Raw genomic sequence first — 13,344 nt, forward strand, 5'->3', positions numbered from 1 at the left:
GCTAAAAGAATCAATTTTTTTAACATTCTCACCACAAAAAAGTGCTAAAGTCGTGAGGTAAGAGATGTGTTAATTAGCCTGATAGGATCTTTTTATAATATGTACAAATATCACATTGGACTCCATAAATATACACCATTATTGTCAATTAAAAATAAAGAAACAAAATTGAAGAAAACAATGAGTTCAAGTCAGATATTTTAAAATGATTTTCAGTGTATTCTGGTTCTGTTGGTTAGAATTCATAAAATATAATCTGCTTTGTGTGATTTTGTTTATCATACTTCATCAGACTCTGGCCTGAGTCCAATTTAATTCTTCTGACTTTTAAAGAATAATTACATTTTAAATCCTTCTCCAAATGTAACTGCAAATGATTTAATGATAAAATGGTGACAGGCTATCTAGTTTCTAGTTACTGTAGTTGGTGAAGTAGGGAGAGTGCATATAGGTCACTAATACTCCGGATGGGTGCAAGTAGGATGCCCATGCTAAGCATGCTTCTTGCTCCTGTCAGTCTTCTAAGACGACTGTGGAAACTATAGAGTTCAAGTTCAAATACCATAACAGCAGTACTTATTGAGTAATTTAGTGTTTTACATATGTGTTTTCCAAATTTCTCACCATTAATTACACAAGCTTCTGAATTTAAAAGAAGCTCTTGATGTTTAGGGAGGAAATTACCTTGGGTTAGTCTTCTAATGCACTCTACATTTTTTCATTCCGCATTCCTTACCCATTCCATCAGAATATTTAGATTAAAAAATTGTTTTTAAATTACTCTTAGGAACCTATTAAACATGGCTAAATGTATTCATAGAAAGATCATAGCTTTCAATCATTGTTATTAAAAATATAATAAATTGCATGAGCACCCAACACAAAAATAAGAAGAAAAGAGTAACAAAATAAACCTAAGGGAAAAGGAGTGAGGTACTCAATGAAAAAACAGGTATGGATCATTAGTAAAAGAAAAAGTAGTGCCAGAGAAAGGGAGGAGCAGCCAAGATGGCTGAATAGAAACAGCTCCTCTCTGCAGTTTCCCGTAAGAAGGATGAAAACCGTGAGTGAACTCTGCATCTTCAATTGAGGTACCAGGGTTCTCTTTGGGACTGACTAGGTGGTTGGCACAACCCAGAGAGAGTGAGGAAAGCAGGGTGGAGTGATGGCCCACCCAGCAGCTGCACAGGGCAAAGGAGACAGTGAGGGATTGTTTCTCCTCTCCCTGAAAACCACAGCTTTTCCCAATCCTTGCTACCCAACCCGTAGATCAAGAGGTCCCCCACTGAGCCCATGCTACTAGAGCCTCGGGTCCCAAACACAAAGCTGGGGAGATCCTTGGTGGCTTCTCAGGAGAGTGGCTGAGTGAGAAGGCACTGAAACACAGGACTATTTGCATACTCCAGCTCTGGATACGTCCGCAAGGTAGGAGATTCCTCCACTCCTGTGGAAAGGGAGCTGAAGCCAGGGAGCCAAGCAGCGTCACTCCAATGGAACACCACAAACTAAAACCCACTGGCTTGGAATCTTCCCCAGCCAGCCCAGCCCTCTAGAGACTGCCTAAGAGGACCGAATTTCCGGGGATTGCGTGGGGAGCGGCAACACAATCACTGCAGCTCCAGTAGGCCGCTTTCCCCGGCTACCCATGCCACTGAGATGTGTGGTCTGGACCCAGGGCAGTTCCCCACAGTGCAGCACAGCTGCTGGATCAGTTCGTGGCCAGACCGCTTCTTTAAGCAGGACCCTGATCCACTCCTCCTCATTGGGCAGGGTCTCCCTGTGGGAATCTTAGCATCCACAGCCAGGGGTTTATGGACAGAACTCTGATAACCCTGAGAGGACCCCCTACGAGGAAGGGGTGGCTGCAATATCGTGGATCAGTAATCTTAGTCTTTTCTGCCTGCTGGCTCTGGAGAGTCAGGGCAGCCCAGATGAGGGGGATTCCACCCAGTGCAGCACATGTGCCCCACCAAGGGGCAGACAGACTGCTTATTTAAATGGGTCCCAGATCCTGCTTCTCCTGACTGAGACCTACAAACAGGAGTCTTCAGACACCTCGTACAGGAGCATTCCAGGCAGCATCAGGTAAGTGCCCCTCTGGGACAGAGCTCCCCCAGGAAGGAGCAGGCTGCCATCTTGGCTGGTCTGCAGCCTCCACTGGTGATATCTCCAGGGGTGGGAGGGGCCCAGGTGAATAGGGTCTGGAGTGCAACCCAAGCAAACCACAGCAGCCCTACAGAAGAGGGGCCTGACTGCTAAAAGCAAATGAAGTAGCAACAACAACATCAATGAAAGAGAGCCCAGGAAAACCCCACCCAAAAGTCAGCAGCCTCAAAGATCAAAGGTAGATAAACCCATGAAGATGAGAAAGAATCATTGCAAAAATGCTGAAAACCAAAACATCCAGAGTGCCTTTTCACCTCCAAATGATCACAACACGTCTCTAGCAAGGGCATAGAACTGGGCTGAGGCTGAGATGGATGAATTGGCAGAAAAAGGCTCCAGAAGATGGATTATAATGAACTTCACTGAGTTAAAGGTTTATGTTCTCACTGCAAAGAAGCTAAAAACCATGACAAAACATTACAGGAGCTGTTAACCAGAATAACCAGTTTAGAGAGGAACATAAACAATCTGATGGAGCTGAAAAACACAATGTGAGAACTTCACAAATCAAACAAAAGTATTAATAGCTGAATAAACCAAGCAGAAGAAAGGATATCAGAGCTTGAAGACTATCTTGCTGAAATAAGGCAGGCAGACAAGATTAGAGAATAAAGAATGAAAAGGAATGAACAAAACCTCCGAGAACTGTGGGAATATGTTAAAAGACCAAAACTACAACGACAGGAGTACCTAAAAGAGATGGGGAGAATAGAACCAAGTTGGAAAACACACTTCAGGATACCATCCAAGAGAACTTCCCCAACCTAGCAAGACATTCAAATTCAGGAAGTCCAGAGAACCCCAGTAAAATACTCCATGAGAAGATCAACCCCAAGATACATAATCGTCTTATTCTCCAAGATCAAAATGAAGGAAAAAATGTTAAAGGTAGCCAGAGAGAAGGGCCAGGTAATCTATAAAGGGAAGCCTATCAGACTAACAGCAGACCTCTCAGCAGAAACCCTATAAGCCAGAAGAGATTGGGGGCCAATATCCGACATTCATAAAGAAAATAATTTCCAACCTAGGATTTCATATCTGGCCAAATTAAGCTTCATAAGTGAAGGAGAAACACAATCTTGTTTAGACAAGCAAATGCTGAGGGAATTCATCACCACCAGGCCTGCCTTGCAAGAACTCCTGAAGGAAGCACTAAATATGGACAGGAAAAACCATTACCAGCCACTACAAAACACACTGAAGTACACAAACCAGTGACATTATGAAACAACTACATAAACAAGTCTGCAAAATAACCAACTAACATCATGATGTTAGGATCAAATTCACACATAACAATATTAAACTTAAATGTAAATGAACTAAATGCCCTAACTAAAAGATACAGAGTGGAAAGCTGGATAAAAAGTCAAGATCCATTGGTGTGCTCTATTCAAGAGACCCATCTCAAATGCAAAACCACACATAGACTCAAAAGAAAAGGATGGAGGAAAATTTACCAAGCAAATGGAAAACAGAAAAAAGCAGAGTTGCAATTCTAGTTTCTGACAAAACAGACTTTAAACCCACAAAGATAAAAAATAACAAGGGCATTACGTAATGGTAAAGGGGTCAATTCAACAGGAAGAGCTAACTGTCCTAAATATATATGCACCCAATATAGGAGCACAGATTCATAAAACAAACTCTTAGAGACCTACAGACAGATTTACACTCCCACACAATAATAGTGGGGGATTTAACACCCCGCTGTCAATATTAGATCAATGTTACAGAAAGTTAACAAAGATATTCAGGACTCGAACTGAGCTCTGGATCAAGTGGACCTGATTGATATCTACAGAACTCTCCACCCCAAGACAACAAGGAGAATACACAGTCTCCTTGGTGCCACATGGCACTTACTCTAAAATTGATCATATAATTAAAAGTAAATCACTCTTCAGAAAATGCAAAAGAACTGAAATTACAATAAACAGTCTCTCAGACCACAGCACAATCAAATTAGAACCCAAGATTAAGAAACTCACTGTAAACTACACAACTACGTGGAAATTCAACAACCTGCTCCTGAATGACTCCTGGCTAAATAATGAAATTAAGGCAGAAATCAAGAAGTTCTTTGAAACCAATGAGAACAAAGAGACAATGTACCAGAATATTTGGGAGGTACCTAAAGCACTGTTAAGAGGGAAATTTATTGCACTAAATGCGCACATCAAAAAGCTAGAAAGATCTCAATCGACACCCTAGCATCACAACTAAAAGAACAAGAGGACCAAGAGCAAACAAACCCCACAGGTAGCAGAAGACAAGAAATAACCAAGATTAGAGTGAAACTGAAGGATATAGAGACAAGAAAAACCCTTAAAAAATACATGAATCCAGGAGCTGGTTTTTTTTTTTTTTTGAAAAAAAAAATAATAGACCACTAGCTAGAGTAATAAAGAAGAAAAGAGAGAAGAATCAAATAGACACAATAAAAAATAATAAAGGGAATATCACCACTGACAACAGAGAAATACAAACAACCATCAGAGAATACTGTAAACACCTCTATGCACATAAACTAGAAAATCTAGAAGAAATGGATAAATTCCTTGACACACACACCCTTCCAAGACTAAACCAGGAAGAAGTTGAATCCCTGAATAGACCAATTCAGGTTCTGAAACTGAGGCAGTAATAAACAGCCTATCAGCCAAAAATAAATAAATAAATAAATAAATAAATAAATAAATAAGCCCAGGACAAGGTGGATTTACAGCTGAATTCTATCAGAAGTACAACAAGGAGCTGATACCCTTTCTTCTGAAACTATTCAAAGCAATTGAAAAGGAGGAACTCATTCCTAACTAGTTCTATGAAGCCAGCATTATCTTGATACCAAAACCTGGCAGAGATACAACAACAAAAAACTTCAGGCCAGTATCCCTAACGAATGTTGATGCAAAAATTTTCAATAAAATACTGGCAATCCAAATCCAGCAGCACGTAAAAAAGCCTGTCCACCATGATCGAGTTGGCTTCATTTCTGGGATACATGGCTGGTTCAACATATGCAAATTAATAAACATAATTCATCACATAAACTGATCTAAAGAGAAAACCCACAGGATTATCTCAATAGACACAGAAAAAACGTTTGATAAAATTCAACATCCCTTCATGTTAAAAACTCTCAACAAACTAGAAATTGAAGGAACACACCTCAAAATAATAAGAGCTACTTATGACAAACCCACAGCCAATATCATACTGAATGGGCAAAAGCTGGAAGCATTCCCCTTGAAAACCAGCACAAGACAAGGATGCCTTCTCTCACCACTCTTTTTTTTTTTTTTTTTTTACTTTTTCACTTTCTTTTTTATCCTTTGTAGTATTTTTACACACATTCACCACCCTTATAGAGCATAGTATTAGAAGTTCTGGCCAGGGCAATCAGGCAAGAGAACGAAATAAAGAGTATTCAAATAGAAAGAGAGGGAGTAAAATTGTCTTCGTTTGCAGATGACATAATCCTATATCTGGACAACCCCATTGTCTCAGCCCAAAAGCTTCTTCAGCTGATAAGCAACTTCAGCAAAGTCTCAGGATACAAAATCAGTGTGCAGAAGTCACAAACATTCTGATACACCAAAAACAGACAAGCAGAGAGCCAAATAATGAATGAACTCCCATTCACAATTGCTACAAAAAGAATAAAATACCTAGGAATACAACTAACAAGGGAAGTGAAGAACTTCTTCAAGGAGAACTACAATCCACTGCCCAAGGAAACCAGAAAGGACAAAAACAAATGGAAAAATATTCCATGCTCATGGATAGGAGAATCAATATTGTGAAAATGACCACGTTGCCCAAAGTAATTTACAGATTTAATGCTATTCCCATTAAACTACCATTGACAATCTTCACAGAATTAGAAAAAACTATTTTAAAATTCATATGGAACCAAAAAAGGGCTTGTATAGCTAAGACAATCCTAAGTGAAAAAACAAAGCTGGAGACATCACACTGCCAGGCTTCAAGCTATACTGTAAGGCTACAATCACCAAAACAGCGTGGTACTGGTACAAAAACAGACACATAGACCAATGAAACAGAATAGAGAACTCAGAAATAAGACTGCACTTCTACAACCATCTGATCTTTGACAAACATGACAAAAACAAGCAATGGGGGAGAGGATTCCCTAGTTTATAAGTGGTCCTGAAAGAACAGGCTATCCATATGCAGAAAATGGAACCTGGACCGCTTCCTCGCACCTTATGCAAAAATTAACTCAAGATGGATTAAAGACTTAAATGTAAAATTCAAAACTGTAAAAACCCTAGAAGAAAATCTCAGCAATACAATTCAGGACATAGGCATGGGCAAAGATTTCATGATAAAATCTCCAAAAGCAATTGCAACAAAAGCAAAAATTTTCAAGTGGGACCTAATTAAACTAAAGAGCTTCTGTGCAGCAAAAGAAACTATCATCAGAACAAACAGCAACCTACAGAGTGTGAGAAAACTTTTGCAATATATCCATCTGACAAAGGTCTAATATCCAGAATCTAGAAGGAACAAATTTACAAGAAAAAAAAACATTAAAAAGTGGGCAAAGGACATGAACAGACACTTTTCAAAAGAAGACATTCATGTAGCCAACAGAAGTATGGAAAAAAGCTCAACATCACTGATCATTAGAGAAATGCAAATCAGAGCCACAATGAGATACCATCTCATGCCAGTCATAATGGTGATTATTAAAAGTGAAAAAACAACAGGTGCTGGTGAGGTTGCAGAGAAATAGGAATGCTTTTACGCTGTTGGTGGGAGTGTAAAGTAGTTCAACCATTGTGGAAGAAGGTGTGGCAATTCCTCAAAGATCTAGAACCAGAAATACCATTTGACCTAGCAATCCCATTACTGGGTACATACCCAAAGAAACATAAATCATTCTATTACAAAGATAGATGCACGCATATGTTTATTGCAGCACTACTCAAAATAGCAAAGACATGGAATCAACCCAAATGCCCATGAACAATAGTCTAGATAAAGAAAATGTGGTACATATACACTATGAAATACTATGCAGTCATAAAAAGGAACGAGATCATGTCCTTTGCAGGGACATGGATGAAGCTGGAAGCCATTATCCTCAACAAACTAACACAGGACCAGAAAACCAAACACCGCATGTTCTTACTTATAAGTGAGAGTTGAACAATGAGAACACATGGACACAGGGAGGGGAACAACACACACTGGGGCCTGTTGGTGGTTAGTGTTGGGGGAAGGGAGAATATTAGGAAAAATAGCTAATGCATGCTGGGCTTAATGCCTAGGTGATGGGTTGATGGGTGCAGTGAACCACCATGGCACACATTTTCCTATGTAACAAACCTGCACATCCTGCATGTGTACCCCAGAACTAAAAATAAAAACTAAAAGAAAAAAAATGAAAAAAATAACCCAACTAGTAAATTAAAAAGACTGCTACTTTTAAATACGTCTACGAATAGAAGATCCACTAATTTTACATAATCTTAAAGAAAATGGATAAAGCCAACCATATACAATAAGGAATGTGGACAAGATGCTAACACATGTTGTATAATTAAAAGTTAATACATTTTTGAAATCTAAATATTTTTAAAATATGAATGAATTGTGCTAGGAAAACATAAATTCTTTAACATATTGCAAGAGTAACTAGATATCTAAACAACACAAATAAAATGGATGAGCTTTTAAAATTTGTCAGTTATCCCTCCAGAGCAATTATCTTTTAGAAGCCAATAATAATCTGTATATATGTATACTGACTTTTCCCAATCTCTCTCTCTGTCTCTTTCTCCCAGACCATGAGAAATTAATTGTATTATTTTTTTCTTTACTTTGTTTTGTTTCCTAAATTTATATGACTTAAAACTAGTGTGTTCCTATAATTTATTTTACAAACTGAAAAAAACTTTAAGTGTATAAACAGGCATTATTTATAATTAATGCAGGAGTATGGGCGAGAAAGAGGACAAGTGGCTACTCTAATTAAAACAAATACACAACGGCTAAATTAGCCCAAAGTTACCTTTTTGTATTTTTCCACAAAAAAGATAAAGTAAATATAATGGTGGTCTTTTTATTCACCTTACCTAGCAGTTCTAAGACTGACATCATTTTAGCTATCTTGTGTTGAGAATATCATTTCCAGACAAAATACCTCAATGATAGCTTTAAATATTTCTCTTTGTTTTGATATTTGTTTGCTTTAGTTGCGTTGTTATTAAGAGTTACAAGATTTAAAAAAAAAGAGTTACAAGATTTTTGCTTTAGACTTAAAAGTACCTTTAAATAACTTCTTTTGATTTAATCTGTTCTTTACTTGAATAGTCAGTTTGAATCCCCTTCTACTAGAAAGGGTAGTATATTTAATAAAAATATTGTTAATATGCCTAAAATTCTACCTTCAGAGTCTGTATAGACCTTTAACTAGATATAAACCCAAGGGTTGACCTTAGAATTCTGTTTTTAGTTCACTCTATAAAACCTTAACTGCAGTGTTCTTTGGACCTTTTACTGTCATCTAAATAAAATTTTGCTAAGTCGTTTTCCCAACTATTATGTCTATTTTATAGGTGAAAGGCAATTGTAGCTTTCTAGGAAGACAAAGTTCTTCAAGGAAGACATGCTGTCCTTATGTTGGAAATTTGACTGTTTAAAATTCTCTCAATAAAGTTTTATAATTTTATCCAAAAAAGTCTTGCATGTCTTGCTATTATAAACCATATATTTTTCTGAAATTTTATATTGCAACTGATCTGATATACAGATGTGTACTTTTTGGATACTGATCATTCTGCAATTTTGCAAATTCCCCCCATCTTTCTCAGGAGCATTCAGTGAAAGTATATTTGGAAGAACTTGCAAAAGGGCACAATATTCCTTGTGTCTGTGGCTCTCAAGAGTTCTATACCATCATGGTAGGCCACACTAGGCCCTTAACAGCTTGTTAAAAGTGTTGATTGAAGTCTACTCATCCAGTGTGTCCTCCCATGCTCTGCCCTGCGGTGGGGGAGTCATCATTCTTGTTTTGAAAATTCTTACAGGTGCTTTTCTTTCCTTAGATTTCGGGCTAGCAAGTATCTCTGAAAAACTAAGCTTTCTGATTAGTTCAAGAAAAGTTACGATTTTTAGCTCTTTCTTTCTGTTTGTGTGGGAGTAGTGCTCTTTCCAGTTTTTCAATCTTATGCAGAAGCCAGAATTCATATAAGTTCTTTAAGTCTGCTAAATGAATTTTAGAGTCAGTCAATTACATAAAAATCATTTTTATTTAGTAAAGGAAATCTATCTGTCATATATCTAGGCACAACTCAAAACTGAACATTTGTGTTTAATTTATATTGCCCCCTTATCCTGGCTGATGAAAAATAGATGGTTGTAATTTAGAATACTGAACTATCTCTTTCTTCCAAACTCAAATACAGCTTAAATCTTAATATATATGCAAATAAGACCTGGAAACCTGTACTTCTTCCAAAAACCTTTAAAATTATGGTACCCTATGAAACTTTTATCAAACTCTAGGAATTAATATGCTGGGGGAAATAGCCCTATTGATTTTTCACATTTACGTGTACCATGTATGGGGAGGACTAAAGTATTCTATATACATATTTGGATATTTTTCTCTCTATTGCTGTTACACTGACCAGTTTGTCTAAGCAACGCCATTTTGCAACAACATGCATGCTGGGCTTAATGCCTAGGTGATGGGTTGATGGGTGCAGCAAACCACCATGGCACACATTTTCCTATGTAACAAACCTGCACATGTACCCCAGAACTAAAAATAAAAACTAAAAGAAAAAAAGGAAAACATAACCCAACTAGTAAATTAAAAAGACTGCTACTTTTAAATACATCTACGAATAGAGGATCTACTAATTTTACATAATCTTAAAACGGACAAAGCTAACCATATACAATAAGGAATATTTTATTTTTTTGCAACAACAGCACAAAATTCTACTTCACAATTGGGGCATTCTTTTATTGTTGGGTTTTTTCTTTTTCTTGAGATGGGTCTCACTCTGCCACCCAGGTTGAGTGCAGTGGTGTAAACACAGGTCACTGCAGCCTTAACTTCCTAGGCTCATATGATCATCCCACCTTAGCCTCCAAAGTAGCTGAGACTACACACCCATGCCACCATGCCTGGCTAATTTAAAAAGTGGGTTTTTTTTTTCAGAGATGGGGTCTTACTATGTTGCCCAGGGTGGTCTCAAACCCCTGGCCTCCTGCCTCGGCCTCCCAAAGTGCTGGGATTACAGGCATGAGCCACTCTGCCTAGCCTGGTGTATTCTTACATAGAGAAATTGCCTTGAAATACAAATTATTAACCATACAACCAAATTCATCATAACAGTGTAGTTTTCCTTCCATAGATCTGATCCACTCTAGAAAATTGAACCAAGAGTCCTCTCATTCTCTGAAAATATTGAAACAATTGACTAATTAAATTTATACAGTTTGAACAAACTTAATTTGAAAATGTGAAATCTGAAACACTCCAGAATCTGAAACTTTCTCAGTGCCAACATGATTCTCAAAGGAAATGGTCATTGGAGCATTTTGGATTTCAGATTTTTGGATTAGGGCTGCTCAACCAGTAAGTATAAGTATTAGGTCAGTGCAAAAGTAATTGTGTTTTTGCCATTACTTTTGATGGCCAAAACAAAGTAACAAAATTACCATTTTTGCCATTACTTTTGAATGTACATATTCCTAAATCCAAAAAATCCCAAATCCCAACACTTCTGGTCCCAAGCATTTCAGATAAGGGATACTCAACCCGTACTGATTAAAATAAAAACAGAACATGTTTAAATTGGAGCTAATCATATATTATGTGGTGACTGGTCTGACACACACACATTCCAGAGTTTCTCTGATTATCTCAGTAAGTGAATCGTCAGTTTCTATGAAAACACTTCAGTTTCTTTATCTTTTTTCCATGGGGTTGGGACTTAGTTGGGAGGCATCATGCCCTCTCCTCCCTGCCATATCTAACTATATGTATATCTATCTATCTATCTATCTATCTATCTATCTATCTATCTATCTATCTATCTATCTATCTATCTATTTGAACAATTTTGGAGGAGCAATCCTCCTAGCCCAGTTAGGTCTCTGTGTTTGACATTACCCATAGAAGGTTTAAAGATCTTACTCTCCACCTATAAGGGAAATTCCTAACATGAAAAGAGAAACATTTCATACACAAATTTTAAATTAACATTCTGTTCTTGAAGAGAACAGAATTAAAATGTTAATTTTAAATTACCATTCTGTTCTTGTGTGAGTCTAACAATTGCTGAATGCAGTTTAAGGTCAGGAAAAGAGAAAGACTATGTTCAATTATGGAACTGTATTTTAAAATTTTATATTTATGTTTTTGAGACAAGGTCTCACTCTGTCACCCAGGCTGGAGGGCAGTGGTGAAATCATGGCTCACTGCAGCCTCGATTTCCTGGGCTCTGGTGATCCTCCCACCTCAGCCTACTGAGTAGCTAAGACTACAGGTGTGCACTACCATGCCAGGTTAATTTTTGTATTTTTTGTGGAGACAGAGTCTCACTGTTTTGCCCCAGCTGATCTCAAACTCCTGGGCTCAAGTGATCTGCCCACCTTGGCCTCACAAAGTGCTGGGATTACAGGCATGAGCCATTGTACCCAGCCAATATTGGAATTCTAGAAACATTAAGTCATACCCTGGCCTGTGTTTTTATTTTCATATTCTCTCTCTCATTCTTTAATCTCGTTCTCTCTGTCTATGTCTCTCAGGCCCATGCTGTCCGTATTCCAAGTGCTACTTCAAATTATCTGTCTACATCTGCTACATTAAGCACCACTGCCCCAGAATAAAAGCTTAAGATCTATGAATAAAGTACTCCTTTGGAAGTCCTAGACTTCCTTAAATGACAGGAGAAGGACAACAGAGTCATGAGGCCACCTGGCCTTCAGGCCACTGGGAAAGAGCTTCTTAGAGAAACTGAAACCTAGTTTCCTCCCTCAGGCCTGAAGTAGACAGGGCTGGAGGAAGAGAGGGTGAAGCTGTGGAAGGGGAGGTAGGCTTTTTTGGGTAACAAAAAATAAAGCTCTACTCTGAGGAGAAAGGGGGTTGAGCATTGAAATATAGAACGTCTCAGCACATGAAAGTAGAAGCAGCATGGGAGTGACTTATACCCAATAGACGTGATTGGCTGGAACAAGTGCTTCTTGAGGAGGAAAGAAGAGTTTTCGGACAATATGAGTGACTTCAGAGAGGGTTTTCATTACAAAAAGTGGACCCTAAATATCCCAGCTCTAGGTCCTAGGGTTGGGACTAGAAGGATGGAAATGAAGTGGGCTTCTCTGTGGGGCTGACTGGAGAAGGATGGAAAGGAAGTGTGCTTCTCTGTGGGGCTGACTGGTAAGTTTATTTTTATTATAGTAATAATATATTTATTATAGTGCATATTCATAAGAATAAATACCTTTTATTGTAAAGTTGCTTAAATGCTTACTGTTTTTGCATAAGCAATACAGGTACATGGTAAAAATGCCGGAAACCTCTTCATGCCTAACTATAGGGAAACATGTACAGAGATTCTCTTCTCGTAGGGAGGAAATTGATACTAGAACAGCTCTTTGTTGTTACAAATAGAAGTAATATATTCATAGTCTAAAAGAAGAAGGAAGAAGTGAAGAATTATCCCAAATTTTTATTATTTTCATTTGCAGATAAAAAAACTGAATTATGTTTAAGTAAAATATGATCTCCAAAATCACAGGAGTAATTAGTGAGAGATTACTCCATATATTGATAAACATCAGATCCACATTTCTAGCTCAGGCCTGTTTCCTAATCTACATGCTTCCTGGCCAATTGTGGGTTCTCAGAGGCACCTGACAATCAACATGTCCATAATGAAATCATCTTCCCTCTACCCTGAAATCGTGCACTCCTTTAGTGTTGCCTAACAAGGTGAAAGCCGCTGCTGTTTACTCATTTTACCCGGGCCAGAACTCTTTAACACTGTATATTTATTTGAGAGAATTACCCTAGCCACTGAACCTCAGGGGAGATTTTCCTGATATGTGCTAAACTGAGGCCACACCAAACCTTTTATTATTATTATTTTACACTCAGGGTACATGTGCTTTTTTGTTACATGGGTATAT

The sequence above is a fragment of the Gorilla gorilla genome, chromosome X (assembly GCF_029281585.2).
Source record: "Gorilla gorilla gorilla isolate KB3781 chromosome X, NHGRI_mGorGor1-v2.1_pri, whole genome shotgun sequence".
NCBI lineage: Eukaryota > Metazoa > Chordata > Mammalia > Primates > Hominidae > Gorilla > Gorilla gorilla.